The following is an 18,531-nucleotide window of genomic DNA, read 5'->3' on the forward strand; positions in this document are numbered from 1 at the left end:
TGATCAAATAGGATTTACTCCTGGAATGCAAGTGGTTTAACATATGCAAATAAGTAAATGTGATTCATCATATTAATAAAAGGAACAATTAAAATCCTACCATTATTCCTTCCTTCCTTCCTTTTTTTGCTTTTTTAGGGCCGTACCTGTAGCACATGTAAGTTATCAGGCTAGGGGTAGAATCAAACCTGCAGCTGCTGACCCACATCACCACCTCAGCAACACAGAATCCGAGCCATGTCTGCAACCTACACCAGTTCACAGCACCATGGCTCACAGCACCGCCAGATCTCCAACCCACTCAACAAGGTCAGGGATCGAACCCACATCCTCATGGATACTGGTCAGGTTTGTAATCTGTTGAGCCACAATAGGAACTCCCTACCACCATTTCAATAGTTACGGAAAAAGCGTCTGACAAAATTCAATATATTTTCATGATTAGAAACTCTCGTCAAATTAGGTATAGATGAAATGTACCTCAAAATAATAAAAGTCTCACATGACAAGATCACAGCTAACACCACACCCAACAGTGAAAAGCTGAAAGTTCTTCCTTTAAGGTCAGGAACACGACAAGGATGCTCATTCTGGACACTTTTATTCAGCATAGTACTAAGAGTCCTACCCAGTGCAATTAGTCAAGAAAAAGATATAAAAAGCATCCAAATCAGGAAGGAGGAGATAAAATTCTCTCTGTTTGCAGATACATGACATCACATATAGGATACCCTGAAGATGCCACCAAAAAAATGTAAAACTAATCAATGAATTCAGTAAAGCTGCAAGATACAAAATCACTATACAAAAAAACTGAATTTCTACACACTAACAACAAACTATTTAAAGAGAAATTAGGAAAACAATCCAGTTTACAAAAGCATAAAATATTTAGGAACAAATTAACCAAGGAAGTGAATGAGCTATACAGTGAAAGCCATAAAACACTGATGAAAAAAACTGAAGATGACACAAATAATTGGAAAGATATTCCATGTTCATGGGTTGGAAGAATTGATATTGTTTTATCTCCACACTACTGCAAAAGACCTACAGTTCAAAGCAATCACTATCAAAATTCCACAGCATTTTTCCACAAAAATAGGAAAAAATCCTAAACTTCCTATACAACCACAAAAGACACTGAATAGCCAAAGCTATGTTGAGGAAGAAGACAAAGCTGGAAGGATCATACTGTCTAATTTCAAAATATACTGTGTACTATAAAGCTATGGTAATCAAGGCATAGGACAGACACACATACCAATGGAATAAGACACAAAGCTCAGAAATAAATCCTCACATTTAGAGTAAGTTGATCTTTGCTAGGAGTGCAGAGTGGGGATGGAATGATCTCTTCAATAAATCATTCTGGAAGGCTGGATGTGCATGTGCAGATGAGTGCAGTTGGACCATTGTCTCACACCACTCAAAAATGTCAACTCAGGATAGACTAGATACCTAAACATAGGACCTAAAACTGGAACTACCAGAGGAAAGCATAGAAAGAAAGCTTCTTGACCTTGATCTAGGGTGTTTGGGCTATGACCTCAGGAACATAGGCAACAAAATAAAAAATATACAGATGATGCTGCAGAGCGAAGAAAACAGTGGAGTGAAGAGGCAAGGCAGAGAATAGGAGAGGATGTCTTCATGACACAGAGGAGTTGTTGTTGATAATATAAGTTGGTAACCAGTTGATGTTCAGAATATATAGGGAACTCAACTCCATAGCAAGGAGACTGGTGACCCGATTTGAAAAATGAGCAGAGGACCTGAACAGAGGACATCTCTCAAAGGAAGACACAAATGGCTAAGGAATATATGGGAAGATGCTCAACATCAGTGATCAATGAGAAGGTGCAGATTGAAATCACAGTGAGATATCACCTCACACATGCTGGAACTGCTATTAACAAAGACAAGGAGTTCTCTTGCAGCACAGCAGATTAGGATCCAGCATTGTTATTAGGGTGCGCGTTCGATTCCCGGCCCAGAACAGCCTGGGAACTTCAACATGACACAAGTTTGTGTGTGGGGGGGAACAGAAAAAGACAAAAGACAGTAAGTGTTGGTGAGGATACAGAGAGAAGAGAGGCTTTGTGCACTGCTGCTGGCAAGAACACAGACTGATACAGCCTTTATGGAAAACGGTATGGTGATCCCTCAAAAGACTAGAATTAGAATTGCCATGTGATCCACTGGTCCCACATCTAGGTATGCATCCAGAGGAAATGACATCAAATCTCAAGGAGATATCTGTTCTCCCATGTTCGATGCAGTGTTATCCATAATACCTATGATATAGAGTCAATCTAGGTGTCCATAAAAAATGAATGGATGAAGTTTGTGTGGTGTATACATCTTTAGGGAAGAAAGAGATCCTGTCATTTGTGGTAACATGGATGAACTTGGAGGACACAATGCAAGGTAAAGTATAACATAAGCTTACTTGTACGGAAAATCTAGGAACGTCAAACTCATGGAGGCAGGGAGTGAAACAGTGGTTGTCAAGACTTGGGGGATGCAGGAAAGGGGGTGATACTGTTTTTTTAAAAGAACCCAATGGCTAATTTCTCATCACAAGGGAAGTCAGAAGATAAGAAAAATAACATCTTTCAAGTGCTGCAAGATAAACAAAAATTATTCTATCCTAGAATTCTGTACCTAACAAAAACATTCTTCAAGGATGACACAAAATAGAGACACTTTAAAATGCAAGCTGAGGAGTTCCCATTGTGGCTTAGTGGTTAACGAATCTGACTAGGAACCATGAGACTGCGGGTCTGATCCCTGGTCTCACTCAGAGGATTAAAGATCTGGCGTTGCCGTGAGCTGTGGTGTAGGTTGCAGACGTGGCTCAAGTCCCGTGTTGCTGTGGCTCTGATGTAGGCTGGTGGCTACAGCTCTGATTAGACCCCTAGCCTTGGAACCTCCATATGCTGCAGGTGCAGCCATAGGAAAAACAAACAAACAAAAAAAACCCCGAGGAACTTCTTCAGGCTAAAGGTAAATGATCCCAGACTGAAGCCTGATTTCACAAGAAATGAAGAACACTACATGGTAAATTCAACAGCAATCTATGATAAAAACAAAAAAACAAACAAAAAAAAACCAACACATGGATCTAGATGAAATGTACTTCAACATAAAAAAGGCTATATATGAAGAGCCCTTTCAACAAACTCCAATGGCATTTTCCACAGAAATAGAACTAATCACCTTAAAATTTGTATGGAACTACAAAAAACTCTAAAAAGCCAAAGTAACCTTGAGAAAGAAGAACAAAGCTGAAGATATCACTTTCCCTGATTTACAAAGCTATAGTCACAATCATATGCTATTACCATAAAAACAGGCACATAGATCAATGGAACAGAATACAGAGCCCAGAAATAAACACATGCATATATGGTAAATTAATTTATGACAAAGAAGGCAAGAATACACAATGAAAAAAAACCTCTTCAATGAATGGTATTGGGAGAATTGGACAATCTCCTGCAAAAGAATGAAACCAGACTACTATCTTAGAGCATACACAAAAATTAACTTAAAATTGATTAAAGACTTGAATGTAAGACCTGAAACCATAATACTAGGGAAAACTTAGGCAGTTAGCACCTTGACATTGGTCTTGGCAATGATTTTTTACTTCTGACTCCAAAGACAAAGTCAACAAAAGCCAAAACAAGTAGGACTACATTAAACTAAGAAGCTTTTGTACACCAAAGAAATCATCAACAAAATGAAAAAGGTAACCTACAAATGGGAAAAAGTGTTTGAAAATCTGATAATGAGTTAATATTCAAAATACATAAAGAACTCACACAAATCAATAGCAAAAAAAAAATGCACTTTAAAAATGGGTAAAGAACCTGAATAGACATTTTCCAAAGAAGACATTTAAGATGGCCAATAGGCACATAACAGGATGCTCAACATCCCTAATTACCAGGGAAATGCAAATCAAAAACACAATGAGATATCATCTATTCCTGTTGGAATGGCTATGAACAAAAAACAAAAAACAAGTGTTGGTGAGCATATGGAGAAAAGGGAAACCTCAGGCACTGCTGGTAGGAATGTAAGTTGGTGCAGCCACTGTGGAAAACAGTATGGAGGTTTCTCAAAAAATTAAAAATAGAACTACCATATGACTAGCAATTACACTTCTGGGCTTTTATCCAAAGAAAATAAAAACACTAATTCCAGAAGATATATGCACCTCCATGTTCACTGTGGCATTATTTACAATATACAAGATACAAAAACAATTTAAGTGTCAATTAATAGATGAATGGATAAAGAACACACATACACACACATAAGTATATTATTCAGCCATAAAAAAGAATGAAATCTTGCCCTTTGCAACAACATGGATACACCCTGAAGTCATTATGCCAAGTGAAGTAAGTCAGACAGAGAAAGACAAATACCATATGATTTCACTGATATGTGGAACCTAAACAAATCACAACAAAACAAAAATAACCCCAGCTCACAGATACAGAGAACAGATTGGTGGTTGTCAGAGGTGAAGAGTAGAGGGTGGAGCAAATGGATCAAAGGAGTTAAAAGGTACAAATTTGGGAGTTCCCATTGTGCTGTGGCAGAAACAAATACCAATGAGGATGCGGGGTCCGATCCCTGGCCTTGTTCCGGCATTGCCATGAGCTCTGGTATAGGTCACAGATGTGGCTGGGATCCTGTGTTGCTGTGGCTGTGGTGTAGGCCAGCAGCTGCAGCTCTGATTCAACCCCTAGACTGGGAACTTCCATAGGCCACGGGTGTGGAACTAAAATAAAAGCAAAAAAACCAAAAACAAACAAACAAAAAACAACAAAAAAAAAACCATACAAACTTCCAGTTATAAAATAAGTAAGTCATGGGGATATAATGAATTGCATTGGTGACTATGGTTATTAACAGTATATTACTGCATATTTGAAAGTTGCTAATAAATCTTAAAAGTTCTCATCACGAGAAAAAAAATCCTATAACTGTGATGACAGATGTTAACTAGACTTACTGTCATGATCATTTTGCAATATATATATAAATACTGAATCATTATGTTGTACATCTGAAGCTAAAGTTGTATGTCAATTATACTTTAATTTAAAAAAGGGGGAAAATCACTATGTAGAAGTATATGGATAAATATAAAATTACTTTAACAGGAATAATAGAAATGGATGGTGAAGTTTATAATGTAAGTAGATGTTTAATATGCATGGTGGTAATAAGACAAAGGATAGGAGGAAAGAAATGTAAAAATATTATTTAAAGATTCTTACATTATACAGGAAGTGGTACAATAGTAATTCAAGGTAAATTGTGAAAATGTAAGGATGCTCATTGTTATTACTGGAAAAAGTACTAAAAATGATACGGAGGTATAGTGAAAACACCAATAAATGAGATAAAATGCAATACTAAAAAATACTTGCTTAACAAAAAGTGGAAAGTAGAAATCATAAAACAAAAAAGCAGGTGGGGCGAAGAAAAAATCTAAGAGCAAGATGGAAGACTTAAGCTCTCATGTCAGTAAGTATTTAAATGTAAATGGACTAAATATTCCAAATGAAAGACATAGATGGTCAGACTACAAAAACAGAAAAAAGAGAACATACAAATTACCAGTATCGGAAATGAAAAAGATAACATCACTATAGATTATTCAGATATTTTAATAACAGATTGTTATGAATTATTTCATGCCATTAAATTTTATGACTGAGATAAAAGACAAATTTCTGTAAAAGTACAACTTTCTGAAACTGGTATAAGAAGAAAGAAAAGTCCAAATAGCCCTTTTAATTGATAAGGAAATTTAATCTCAAATTTAAAAAATTTTCCCACAAATAATACTCCATGCCTAGATGGCTTCGCTGGTGACTATCACCAAATATTTAAGGGAAAATGTTAACAATGTCACACAAACTCAGAGAATAGGGAAAGAATAAACATTTCTCAAGTCATTTCACTGAGGTCAGTATAAACCTGAAACAAAGACCTCACAAGAATGTTAAAATGTAGAAAATTACCATTGGAGTTCCAGTCATGGCTCAGCAGAAACAAATCTGACTAGCATCCATGAGGACGCAGGTTCGATCCCTGGCCACGAACTGAAAAATCCTCAACAAAATATTAGCAGGTTGAATTCAGTGATATAGTAAAACAATAATATATCATGACCAGTGGGGTTTATCACAATGATGTATGATTAATTTAACAAGTGTGAATCAATGTAATTCATATCTTAACATAACAAAGAAGAAAATCATAATGTTACCTCAATAGATGCAGAAAAAGTATTTGATAAAATGCTTCGCCAATTCATGAGGAAATAAAATAATTCCATAAACTAAAGAAATTTCCTCAAGCCTATAAAGTACATCTAATAAAAACCTAAAATTGACATCATATTTAATGTTGAAACACTGAAAGCTTTTTCCTTAAAATTGTGAATAAGCCAAGGCTGTCCAAACTTACCACTTCCATTCAACATTATACAGGAGGTCTTAGCCAATGTGTTAGGCAATAAAAAGAAACAAAAGGCATAAAAGCTGGAAAGGAAAATGTTCAGCTGTCATTATTTGCAGATGACAAGACTATGTACACAGAAAATGCAAAAGAATGTACAACCTACTAAAATAAATTAAGCAAAATCACAGGATACAAGGTCATAGAGTAAGTTATCTGCAAAATGGCCAACATCAATTCCTTCCATCCTCCTTATGCATTTGTTACTCCTTTATCACTGGGCAGAATCCATTCCTTCCCTTCTTGAATCTGGGTGACATGACTTCTCTGACCAATGCAATACAAATGAGTTTATGTCAGCTCCAGACCAGTCTTTAACTTAGCCCCCTACTTCAGATCTTATACAAAAATTAATCTGAGATGGATTTGAGACAAATATGAAAGCTAAAACTTGATAGTTTAGCTTCTGAAACAAAAACTGGAGAATATCTTTACAACTTTGGATAAATACTTCTTAGGACAAATAATCCATTTTTTTGAAGTGGCAAATGATTTGGTCACTTCACAAAAGAGTGACCGAATAGCCAACAAGCATATGAAAAGGTGCTCAATATCTACTATCGGAGATGTGCAAATGAAAACCGAAATGGGATATCACTGCAAAAACCCAGAAAGGCCAAAATTAAAAAGACTGATAATATCAAGGGTTAGTGAGAATGCAGAGGAACAGAAGCTCTCATATGTTATTGGTGGGGTAATAGAAAATGTTGCTATTTCTAATAATGTTAAACATTCACCTACTCTATGACCCAGGAATACTACTTCTAGGTATACCCAAGAGAAAAATGAAAGCCTATGTCCATAAAGATATACGTCCAAAAATATTCACAGCAGCTTTATTTTTAAAAGTCAGAAACCAGGAGTCCAGTGGTCCATCACAAGGAGTGTGGATGTACAGAACTACAAACTATACCTGGACAGCTGCATGCAAAGCAATGAAACTAGAACACACCCTCACACCATGCACAAAAATAAACTCCAAATGGCTGAAAGACTTCAATATACGACAGGACACCATCAAACTCCTAGAAGAGAACATAGGCAAAACACTCTCTGACATCAACATCATGAATATTTTCTCAGGTTAGTCTCCCAAAGCAATAGAAATTAGAGCAAAAATAAACCCACGGGACCTAATCAAACTGAAAAGCTTTTGCACAGCAAAGGAAACCCAAAAGAAAACAAAAAGACAACTTACAGAATGGGAGAAAATAGTTTCAGATGATGCAACCAACAAGGGCTTAATCTCTAGAATATATCAACAACTTATACAACCCAGCAGCACAAAAGCCAATCAATCAATGGAAAAATGGGCAAAAGACCTGAATAAACTGTTCTCCAAAGAAGATATACAGATGGCCAGCAAACACATGAAAAAATGCTCAACATCGCTGATTATAAGAGAAATGCAAATCAAAACTACCATGAGAGACCACCTCACACCAGTCAGAATGGCCATCACTAATAAATCCACAAATAACAAGTGCTGGAGGGGGTGTGGAGAAAAGGGAACCCTCCTGCACTCTTGGTGGGAATGTAAACTGGTACAGCCACTATGGAGAACAGTTTGGAGATACCTTAGAAATCTATACATAGAACTTCCATATGACCCCACAATCCCACTCTTGGGCATATATCCGGACAAAACTCTACTTAAAAGAGACACGTGCCCCCGCATGTTCATTGCAGCACTATTCACAATAGCCAGGACATGGAAACAACCCAAATGTCCATCGACAGAGGATTGGATTCGGAAGAGGTGGTGTGTATATATATATATATACAATGGAATACTACTCAGCCATAAAAAAGAATGACATAATGCCATTTGCAGCAACATGGATGGAACTAGAGAATCTCATACTGCGTGAAATGAGCCAGAAAGACAAAGACAAATACCATACGATATCACTTATAACTGGAATCTAATATCCAGCACAAATGAACATCTCCTCAGAAAAGAAAATCATGGACTTGGAGAAAAGACTTGTGGCTGCCTGATGGGAGGGAGAAGGAGTGGGAGGGATCGGGAGCTTGGGCTTATCAGACACAACTTAGAATAGATTTACAAGGAGATCCTGCTGAGTAGCATTGAGAACTTTGTCTAGATACTCATGTTGCAACAGAACAAAGGGTGGGGAAAAAAATGTAAATGTAATGTATACATGTAAGGATAACTTGATCCCCTTGCTGTACAGTGGGAAAATAAAATTAAAAAAAAAAAAGATCATCTTATATATAAACTTCAAAGAATTTGGCATGGTAAATAGACTATACATATTTAGTCTTGCACGTTTACTTATGAATGGAATATGTAAATACATTCTCAAAATCCCAGCTATAGGATATATAAAATTCTTTTAAACCCCAGACAGAATGTATTCGAGGTCCTCTTTCTCTGAAGATAATTGATGGTAGGGAAAAAAGCCACTTAAAGTTGGTTCACTTAAAACAGAGATGAAAAGTTCACATAAAAATAGTGTAAAGATACATCCACAGAAATATGTTCTCCTTAACTCCTTATTTACTTTTTGGCCAGTGTTCAAACATTTCCTTATGATATAAAAAGCTGGCACACATGGCTATTACCACTAATTAATTCTAAGAAAGGCAAAAACAGAAAAGCAGAATCATGAATCCCATATAGTTGAGACAACAAGTGCAGTAAAAAATTTTTCTTAAATGATGAACATTTAAAAGGACACTGGAGGAAAAAGATGTTCTGATACAAAGTACCCAGAGAAAAACATCACTTTAGAAGTAACAAACATTCACTAGGAGTCAGTGATGCAGAACTAAAAGACTGTTATATACAAAAGCCAAGAATTTATATTAAACCTGTTCTACTCGTCAGCAATTTCTTCCTGAAGACTTTTATTTAGCTGCAACAATTTTTAGCATTTCTTATATACCTCAGTATGGGAAGCCAATTTCTAAAAGGTGTTCCCTAATTATATTTAAAGTGTAATGCTGAGCTATGCCAATGTTCAATTCTAAAAAGTTAAAAATGTAAGCTAAAATAACTATTAAAATAATAATAATAATAATAAAGAATTTTTTAAAAGTACACTAGGCCACATATTGAGACGATGCCTGTCAATAGCAACACTTCAATAATACAATTTACATGTGAATCAGTCTATTATAAATGGTTTAAAAAAATCTTTCATTTCATATAATCATTACTTACTATTAAGACTTCATGCTAAAAATGAACCAAAAATAACTATCCCTGATGTTGCAGTATAGAAAAGAGATATTTATACTGCATTAGTTTAGGATGCTCTGGGTTGTAGGCAACAGAGAACCCAGTTCACAACAGCATAAACAAATATGGGTTCATTTCTTTCCCAAGACAAAAAATTCTTGAACTCAGTGATTGCTAGAGTTGGTTTACTAATCAATAATGTCATCAATATCTTCAATATTTTTTGGCCCACCCATCCTGAATGTATTACTTTTTATATTTCTGTTTGTTACCTAATGATTTGAAGATGGTCACTGCAGTACCAAGCATCACATCTAAAGTCAAAGCAAGAAAAAGAGGTTAACCCTAGCCCTGTCTGACCCTTTTACCAGAAAAAAGGAAAGCCTTCAGTGAAGTCCCACAGCAGGTCTGTGGGCTAGAGTTGTATTACATGTCCACAGAGCAGTAAGAACAACTGGAAAATCAAATATTTAATTTTTCTAATTTTTATGGCACAGGTAAGAAATGAATAGGAATTGGCTAACCAACAGTGTCTGCCAGTCCTCAGCTCAATAGGCACACAAACTTCTTACACATGTGTTAAGCAGAATATACTCCTCTCCTCCTCAAGGCAGACAGCCACATCTTCTCATCAAGCAGGATCTCTGCATCAAGCAGGATCTCTGGTTGATTTTCTATCTGCTCTATCACATTCAAATATGACAACTCTTTTTTTTTTGTCTTTTTGTTGTTGTTGTTGTTGTTGTTGTTGCTATTTCTTGGGCCGCTCAAAATATGACAACTCTTACCTGAATATTCATATGGCTAAAAGATAAGCTGTTTCTAGACCACTCTCTTCATATATACATAGATAGATATACAGATATAGATAGATATATAGATGAAAAACAAAGAACAGTGACCTCAATAAAAAATTCCATTAAGAAAAGTGGTTAATAGGGAGTTCCCGTTGTGGCTCAGCAGGTTACCAACATGACTGAGTATCCATAAGGATTTGGGTTCGATTCCTGGCCTCGTTCAGTGGGTTAAGGATCTGACATTGCCACAAGCTGTGGTGTAGGTCACAGATGCAGCTCCGATTCAACCCCTAGCCTGGGAACTTCCATATGCCTTAAGTGCAGCCCAAAAAACCCCCCAAAACCAAACAAACAAAAAGAAAGAAAGAAAAGAAACAAAGAAAGAAAGAAAAGAAAAGAGGGTACTAGGAAATACACAACGGTCAACAGTCCACAATCCGTATCATATCTTACTGGACAGCAATCACAGGTTCCCAGGCAGGCAATAAAGTAAATTCCTTGGTCAGTCAATCTGACATCTCACATCTCCAACTTTAAGTCTCAGGAAGATCTGCTTTGTCACTGTCCTTTGTAGCCATATTCAAGATAAGTTTTGAAGTGGATGTACTTCCCAAGGGATCCACAGCTTTTGTAGCCTATTTCATATTGGTTTGACTTGGAGGGGAAAGGATGAGGACTGCTTGGAAGGTAAAAACAATCACAACTAATTGTCAGCTTTGTACCACAGTTCCCTCAAAACATATCAAGCTTCTGGTCTATTTGCTTTAGATCAATTCCTTGTATGAGTAGCCATAGCCAGAAAAACATTTCTAGAGATAATCTTTTAGGCCTGGAGATTCTCATCTGTTAGTGCTGACCTCTGACCTCTCATAATAGACTTTAGACAATTCTAACAATAGTCTTAGGGTTAAGAAGGAACTATCCTCAATCCCTACAAAATTCCAAATTACAGGGCTCTTTGTCAAGTTCTCTGGAGTACCAACTGAAGGCAGGATACCTCTATAACCAGGCTGTATTCTCCTGCCCTCTCTGCTTTCATGCTGAAGAGCACTAATTTGAGTTCACTCCCTTCTGTAGGATGCTAGTGAAAAGCCACAAGAAGTAACCAATAAAGTACAATATTCCAAATTCTTCCTATCATTTTTCCTAATGCTACAGTCTCAGTTTGCATAGCCTTCCAAGGAACAGCAGGTATCGGTTAATCAAATGCTTTGCTATCATATAACAAGGGTAACCACTTTCCTCTCATTCTTCTCCATAGTTAAGTCTGGAGGTAGGCAGTCCAAGATTGGAAGACCTGTTGCAATGTCCTAGACCCTTTCAATCCCTCTCCCCCATGGTCCTCAGCTTGTTGGACATCTTTTCACCCTCATATTTGTCATCTCATGGTTGCAAGACGGCTGTTGCATCACCAGGTTTCCTGTTTGCATCTAAGGCACAAAGGAGGGGGAAAGAGGGGAGGACCAGCCACCTCTGTTCTCTTTATCAGGAAAGCAAAAGCCCTCCCTGAACTCAGCAGCCTTCCCTTCAGGATCACTGGCAAAGGAGATAGGATTTTCAAGACTGGTGTCAACTAGTCAGGGCTTTTTGCTTGAAGCTGGGAACACTGCTGCCCCTAACAAAATGAAGGTAAGAAATAGCGAACGGGTAAAAGGGAGGTCATTAAGAATATCTGCCACACATAGACATATATGGTTTTAAGAGGATACTTGAAAAATAAAAATCAATCTCTATTTGGTGATATTTCAAGCAACGTAACAAAGTGGAGGGAAGACCCTTAGGTAATGCTGTAGAAATACTCTTTAGATAAAGAGATCCCTACTCAGGCAAACCCATCCTACTTACAAGTCTATCCCTGAAATTAACACCCTTTAACAACTCTGCTTTTCACAGACTCTTCCCTTCCTTCAATTCTGAACCCACAGATTCTCTAAAATACCCATGTTTATTAACAACTGTTTCTATGGCAGCAGAGCCCCTGGTGGAGGGGCACAGGGTAGAGGCTATTTATAAGTTAAGGACAGACAGTATATGCCAATAGCAGCTATTATCGATGAAATCCTTGAGGAATTTATGAAACAGATAAATACTGTGGGGAAAAAAACAAAACGAGAAATATTCATGGTGCCTGTTGTTCACCAAGAAATCACTTGATTATGATTTGGTTTCCCATCTATATCTACCACCTGGAAAAAAATGCCCTCACCGTACTGGTACAACTGGTTTATATAACAGTTTTATTTCTCTGTAAATAAATTAATTTGCATTCTGGCTTTCATATTAGGCTGATGAGATTTATCTGTGAGACTTACATATTAGGCTGAGGACTAATTTAATCCTCTCTGGGACACTTACTAACCAGATCAGATTTCTAAGACCACAAGACAAAGAGTCAGACCACCAACTAAGAGTTGGTGATGGCTTCATGAGTGTATACAAGAATTAAAACCTACCAAATTGTATGATTTAAACATATGCAGTCTGTTGTTTTTCAATTATACCTCAATAAAGATGCTTCTTAAAAAAAAAAACAAAAAGAGTTAGACTCTGGTAAACTCACTAAGGTTATGCCACCCAATGCAATCTTTTTTTTTTTTTTTTTCTTTTTAGGGCCACACCTGTGCATACGGAAGTTCCCAGGCTAGGGGTTAAGTTGGAGCTCCAGCTGCTGGCCTATGCCACAGCCACAGCAAGGCAGGATCCAAGACGGGTCTGTGACCTAGGCCACAGCAAGGCAGGACCCGAGACGGGTCTGTGACCTAGGCCACAGCTTGTGGCAATACTAGATTCTTAACCTGCTGAGTAAGGCCAGGGATCAAACCCGCACCCTCATGGATATTACTCCTGTTCTCAACTCACTAAGCCACAATGGGAACTCCCTAATGCAGTCTTTTGTCTTATTATTATTATTTTTTTAGGGCCGCACCCACGCATGCAGAGAATCCCAGACTGCGGTCAAATTGGGCTGTAGCTGCCGGCCTACACCACAGCCACAGCAATGCAGGATCTGAACCGCATCTGCAACCTACATCACAGCTCACGGCAATGCTGGATCCGTAACCCACTGAGCAAGGCCAGAGATCGAAGCCACATTTTTATGGACACTAGCTGGCTTCGTTACCACTGAGCCACGCCGGGAACTCCAGTCTTTCGAATAGCAGCGGGCCTGCCCAAGGAACTGAATAGCCCCTCACATCGCTGAGTGTTTTGGCATGAAGTTCTTTAAAACATTAACAGAAGCAATAAATCAATTTTCATTCCATGTAGTAGCTCACAAGAGCTACTTTCTTTGATGTAAATTGTGCCACCTATAAATATATTCAAGTTACCAACCATTCGAAGTATAATAGTTTCTCGGCAACCCTCAACTCAAAATTTTTACATATAAAAAGATATGTAGCATAGGGGTTGAGAACATGTGCTCTGGAGCCAGAAGGTTAAAGTGCAAATTCTAGTTCCGCATTAGAACATTCTACCACAGAATTGGGCAAAAATCTTTGTGCCCAGTTTCCTCATCTATACACGAGGCATGAGGGAATGAGGGACTGAATAATACTGCCTCCTTCAAAGAGTTGTCTGAATGTAAAATACATTTATATATACGAGGTGCCTGGAATATAAGAAGCACTCAATAAGGGTTAGCTATCATCATTACTCTCCACTGGAAAACCTAATAGCATATGGTTGCATTTCACGCAAACAGAAAATGATTTGATAATAAAGATTCACTTTATATGCAAAACATGAAATAACACAAAATTCCCCCAATTAATAATTCATCGAGAATCACAGTTTCAAAGCTGGCTGGTAAGTGATTTATAAACTCTTTTAGGCTACAGCCACATGGCAATAACAAACTCTCCATTCTTTGCTGCCAGAAATAATCTTGAATTATGCACGTCTCCTACAAAAGGCTACACACAGCTCTACACAGAAATGTAAAGGAGAAGAATCATAGTGCTTCCCAATCCCATGAACCTCTCAGTGTTGATCCTGATCTTCCTAGAGGTTTCCTATGTCCTTGGAGGCGAGAAGCTCTACAATCAATATCTAAATATAATTACGTCTTTGAACTCTCCTCCAGAAAACTTTTCTTGAAATAAAGGGTCAGTCAGCCTGGTTATTTTTCACATGGGTGTGTCCTTCTCAGATCTGGACTTACTACCATTCCCTATTTTCCTTAGTATATACAACTGATCATCTTTAATATTTCCTTGCTCACAAAGAAATATTATCCTAATGGCCCTGATTTTCTTTCCACCTACTTGACTTTCCTATGCAAATACTTCTTTCATTTCTGTTTTATTTATTCACTTCCATCAGCACAAATCTTTTTTCCCTTTTGCCTCTGACCATCACATCTTCACTCTCTCAAACTCCTCCAACCATGCTCATTCCACACCCAATGCTTCTGCTCTGTCATTCTGAGCATTCTGCTCAGTTCCCCACCTACTAGAGAGTCCTTGTATTTGATGATAAACCTTTTTATCCAAATGTATTTTCTCTGCAGTTCACTTTTAATAAAAATACGGTTCTCCCTTAGATCATAAGGTAACTTTTCCAATATAATGTATTTAGTCCTTACTTTCTGCTCTTTCTCTGAATCAATGAAGTGAGCAACAGCCTCTTCCTTGCTCCCAAATGCCATTTCCAGATTATCCCACTGCAGTACGCTCTTCACTGTTTGAAATCTCCACTTTATCTCACATTTCAGAGAGCCATCCTCAACAATCCTACCTGAACACGCTTATCTTCATTTATTTGTTTGTTTTTTTTAAGGCTGTACCTGTGGCATATGGAAGTTTCTGGGCTAAGGGTCAAATAGGAGCTGTTAGCTACCAGCCTATGACACAGCCACAGCAGCTCAGGATCCAACCCGCATCTATGATCTATGCCACAGTGTGGGGCAATGCTGGATCCTTAACCCACTGAGTGAGGCCGGGGATCAAACCTGAATCCTCATGGATACTAGTTTTTGGGTTTGTTTCCACTGAGCCACAACAGGAACTCCATGAAAACACTTATTTTTTTATTTTTTTGCTAATTTTTAGGGCTGTACCTATGGCACATCGAAGTTCCCAGGCTAGGGGTCAAATCCAAATTGATGCTGCAGCTGCCACAGCAATGCAGGATCCTTAACCTACTGAGCAAGTCCAGGGATCAAACCCACATCCTCATGAATACTAGTCAGATTTGCAACCTGCTGAGCCACAATGGGAACTCCCAACACATTTATCTTTATTTTATCCTCCCATCCTTCTCTCTAGTCTCGATAGAGGTGATTCATTAAGAGTCTACAATTCAATTGCTGTTGATATTAACATATACACTTGGACAGTATTATATGGACCAGAAAAAGTATACATGTTAATGATGATCACATGGTCAACAATGGAACAAACTGAAGAAAACACATGACTACTTCTCTGCTTCTCAAATAATTTTCCATAATACTCCTAAAGTCAAATTCTATTAGTTTACATAGTCTAGCATTATAAATATATCACGTTAGATACTGCCTTAGATATAAATCACCATATGTTTTTCAAAACAAACCATGGCAACATAAAATTAGAAGGCCTTATGATGGAAACATAAGCTATTCTTGGCAGATGACCAGGCTACTTAGAAAACCTTCCAGCAAGAGGATTCCACAACTTTCCAAGGTAAATCTTTCTAATCTTAAAAGCATCCTTAATTTCAAAAGCTTTGACTTTTCTAAGCTAAATTTTTCCTGCTGCTTTTCCTCTAAAGATGTGGGAATAGGACAGGTACCATCCTCAGTAAGTCAGCATCTCTTCTACTTGGAAAGAAGTACCGTCCCTTAGCCTTCACTTCCCTAAACTCAACCACTTGAACAATTTTAAGACTCTTGTTCTCCAAAACTCTCTTAACCTTATTCATATTATTTTTAAATTACATACACCAGATTTAGCTTACAATTTTGTTGTTTTTAATGTTTTATGAATCATTAACACATAACTGAACACAGTTCTATACACTCAGCCCTCTCAAACATTACAACTGAGACCCAAGCTTCCGTATAAAAGTTAAAGAACTTTCCATATTGTGGATTCTACCCTTATTGTCTCTTAGTTGAATTAAATCAATGATCTATGGTTATAATTGACAAATCATGTCTCCACATATGGCCTCAAAACATTAGAAAGAATGAATTAACAATTACTTACCTGATCTGTCCTTGGGTGAGTTTTTTCTCCTAGATTTCAGAGTACAGAGGAAACTGGTTCTCACTTTATAGTTCACCTCTATTTCTTCTGCTTTGATAGAAACTGTAACCACCATAAAGAAAAATAAAAACAGGAAATAGTATATAACAATTTTAGTAACACGTGGAGAGAAAGAAAGTAGAATATGCTTACAAATTTCATGAGCTTTTTCTTTTACTAACTGATATCCTCAGAGAATGTCATAACAAGCAGTAGAAACTTTAACATGTTTAATTTCTCCTCTCTCCCCCTTTTTTTTAAGACCCAGGAAAACTATTTACTGTTAATATTTCTAAATAAAAGGCCAGAAGTTGGACTAAGAGAAAAACAGAATTGAATTAAGACATTATTGGGTGGGAAGGAAAAAAATCATTTCAAACAGAGACTTTTGGGTGATGGCAAGGAATTATATATATTTTTTTACTATGAAAGTTAGTTTCTGTGTTATGTTTCCAGCAAGAAAAAATTTTACATGCAACATACGCATGGAGGATAAGGACTGTCATTTCAATAAGATGGTAACCTTCCTGAAAAGGAAGGGGAAAAAGTGGTGTACAGTATGATCTGTCTTTCAAAATTCATTTTCCCAAAGAGCTTTACTTTATATGGTACTAAGGCTCAGAACACCCTAAGCATATAAAAGTGGCATATATGAATAACAAATTTTTATATCAAGCCAATTATCAGAATGCATAATCAATCCCTCAGAAGTTTATGGTCTTTCTAGACATATTCACTGGAAACCATAAAGCACTAACAAAGGAAACTGAAGATGATTCAAATAAATTAATTAGAAGAATTAATACTGTTAAAGTGGTCATACTACCCAAAGCAATCCACAAATTTAATGTGACCCCCATCAAATTACCCAAGACATTTTTCACAGAAATAGAACAAATTCTAAAATATATATGGAGCCACAAAAGACTCTGAATTGCTAAAGCAATCCGGATAAAAAAGAACAAAGCTAGAGGTAAAACCCTCCCAGACTTGAGACTATACTACAAAAAACAGTAATCTAAATAGTGTGGTATGGGCATAAAAACAGACACACAGATCAATGGAACAGAATAGAGAGTCCAGAAATAAACCATTCATGCACCTATGGTCAAACTACAACAAAAGAGTCCAGAATATACAATGGAAAAAATAATCTCTTCAACAAGTGGTATTTGGAAAGCTGGAGAGATACATGTAAAACAATGAAATTAGAACATTCCCTCACACCATACACAAAAATAAATTCAAAATGGTTTAAAGACCTAAATGTAAGACATGACACCATAAAACTCCTAGAAGAGAACATAGGCAAAATATTGATAGAAATTGTAGCAATATATTCTTAGATCAGTCTCCCAATGCAAAAGTAAAAGCAAAAATAAACAGGACCTAATCAAACTGTAGTTTCTTTTGCTGTGCAAAAGCTTTTAAAACAAAAAGACAACCTATGTACAGAATGGGAGAAAATATTTGCAAATGATGTGACTGAGGTGTTAATATCGAAAAGATACAAACAGCTCATATAACTCAACATCAAAAAAAAATCTAATAAAAAAAATAGGCAAAAGATTTAAATAGATATTTTTTCCAAAGAAGACATACAGACCACCAACAGGCACGTGAAAAGATGCTCAGCATCCCTAATTATTAGAAAAATGCAAATCAAAACTACAGTGAGGTACCACCTCACTCAGAATGGTCATCATTAAAAAGTTTATAAATAACAAATGCTGGAGAGGATGTG

The 18,531-nt window shown here is 37.0% G+C and overlaps 1 protein-coding gene and 1 pseudogene across 6 annotated transcripts in view; both read right to left on the bottom strand.

Moving 5' to 3' along the window:
- LOC125136627 (surfeit locus protein 1-like) overlaps positions 1-17,274 on the bottom strand; it is a 40,958-nt pseudogene extending 23,684 nt beyond the window's left edge.
- Positions 1-18,531, bottom strand: part of NRG4 (neuregulin 4) — a 131,785-nt gene that overhangs the window by 105,675 nt on the left and 7,579 nt on the right. For all 6 annotated transcript variants that reach the window (XR_007136893.1, XM_047794677.1, XM_047794678.1 and 3 more), the window contains exon 2: positions 16,749-16,850. The gene's annotated coding sequence lies outside the window, so the exon portion shown is untranslated. The remainder of the gene's footprint in view (positions 1-16,748; positions 16,851-18,531) is intronic.

Source organism: Phacochoerus africanus, chromosome 9 (assembly GCF_016906955.1).
Source record: "Phacochoerus africanus isolate WHEZ1 chromosome 9, ROS_Pafr_v1, whole genome shotgun sequence".
NCBI classification, from domain to species: Eukaryota; Metazoa; Chordata; class Mammalia; order Artiodactyla; family Suidae; genus Phacochoerus; species Phacochoerus africanus.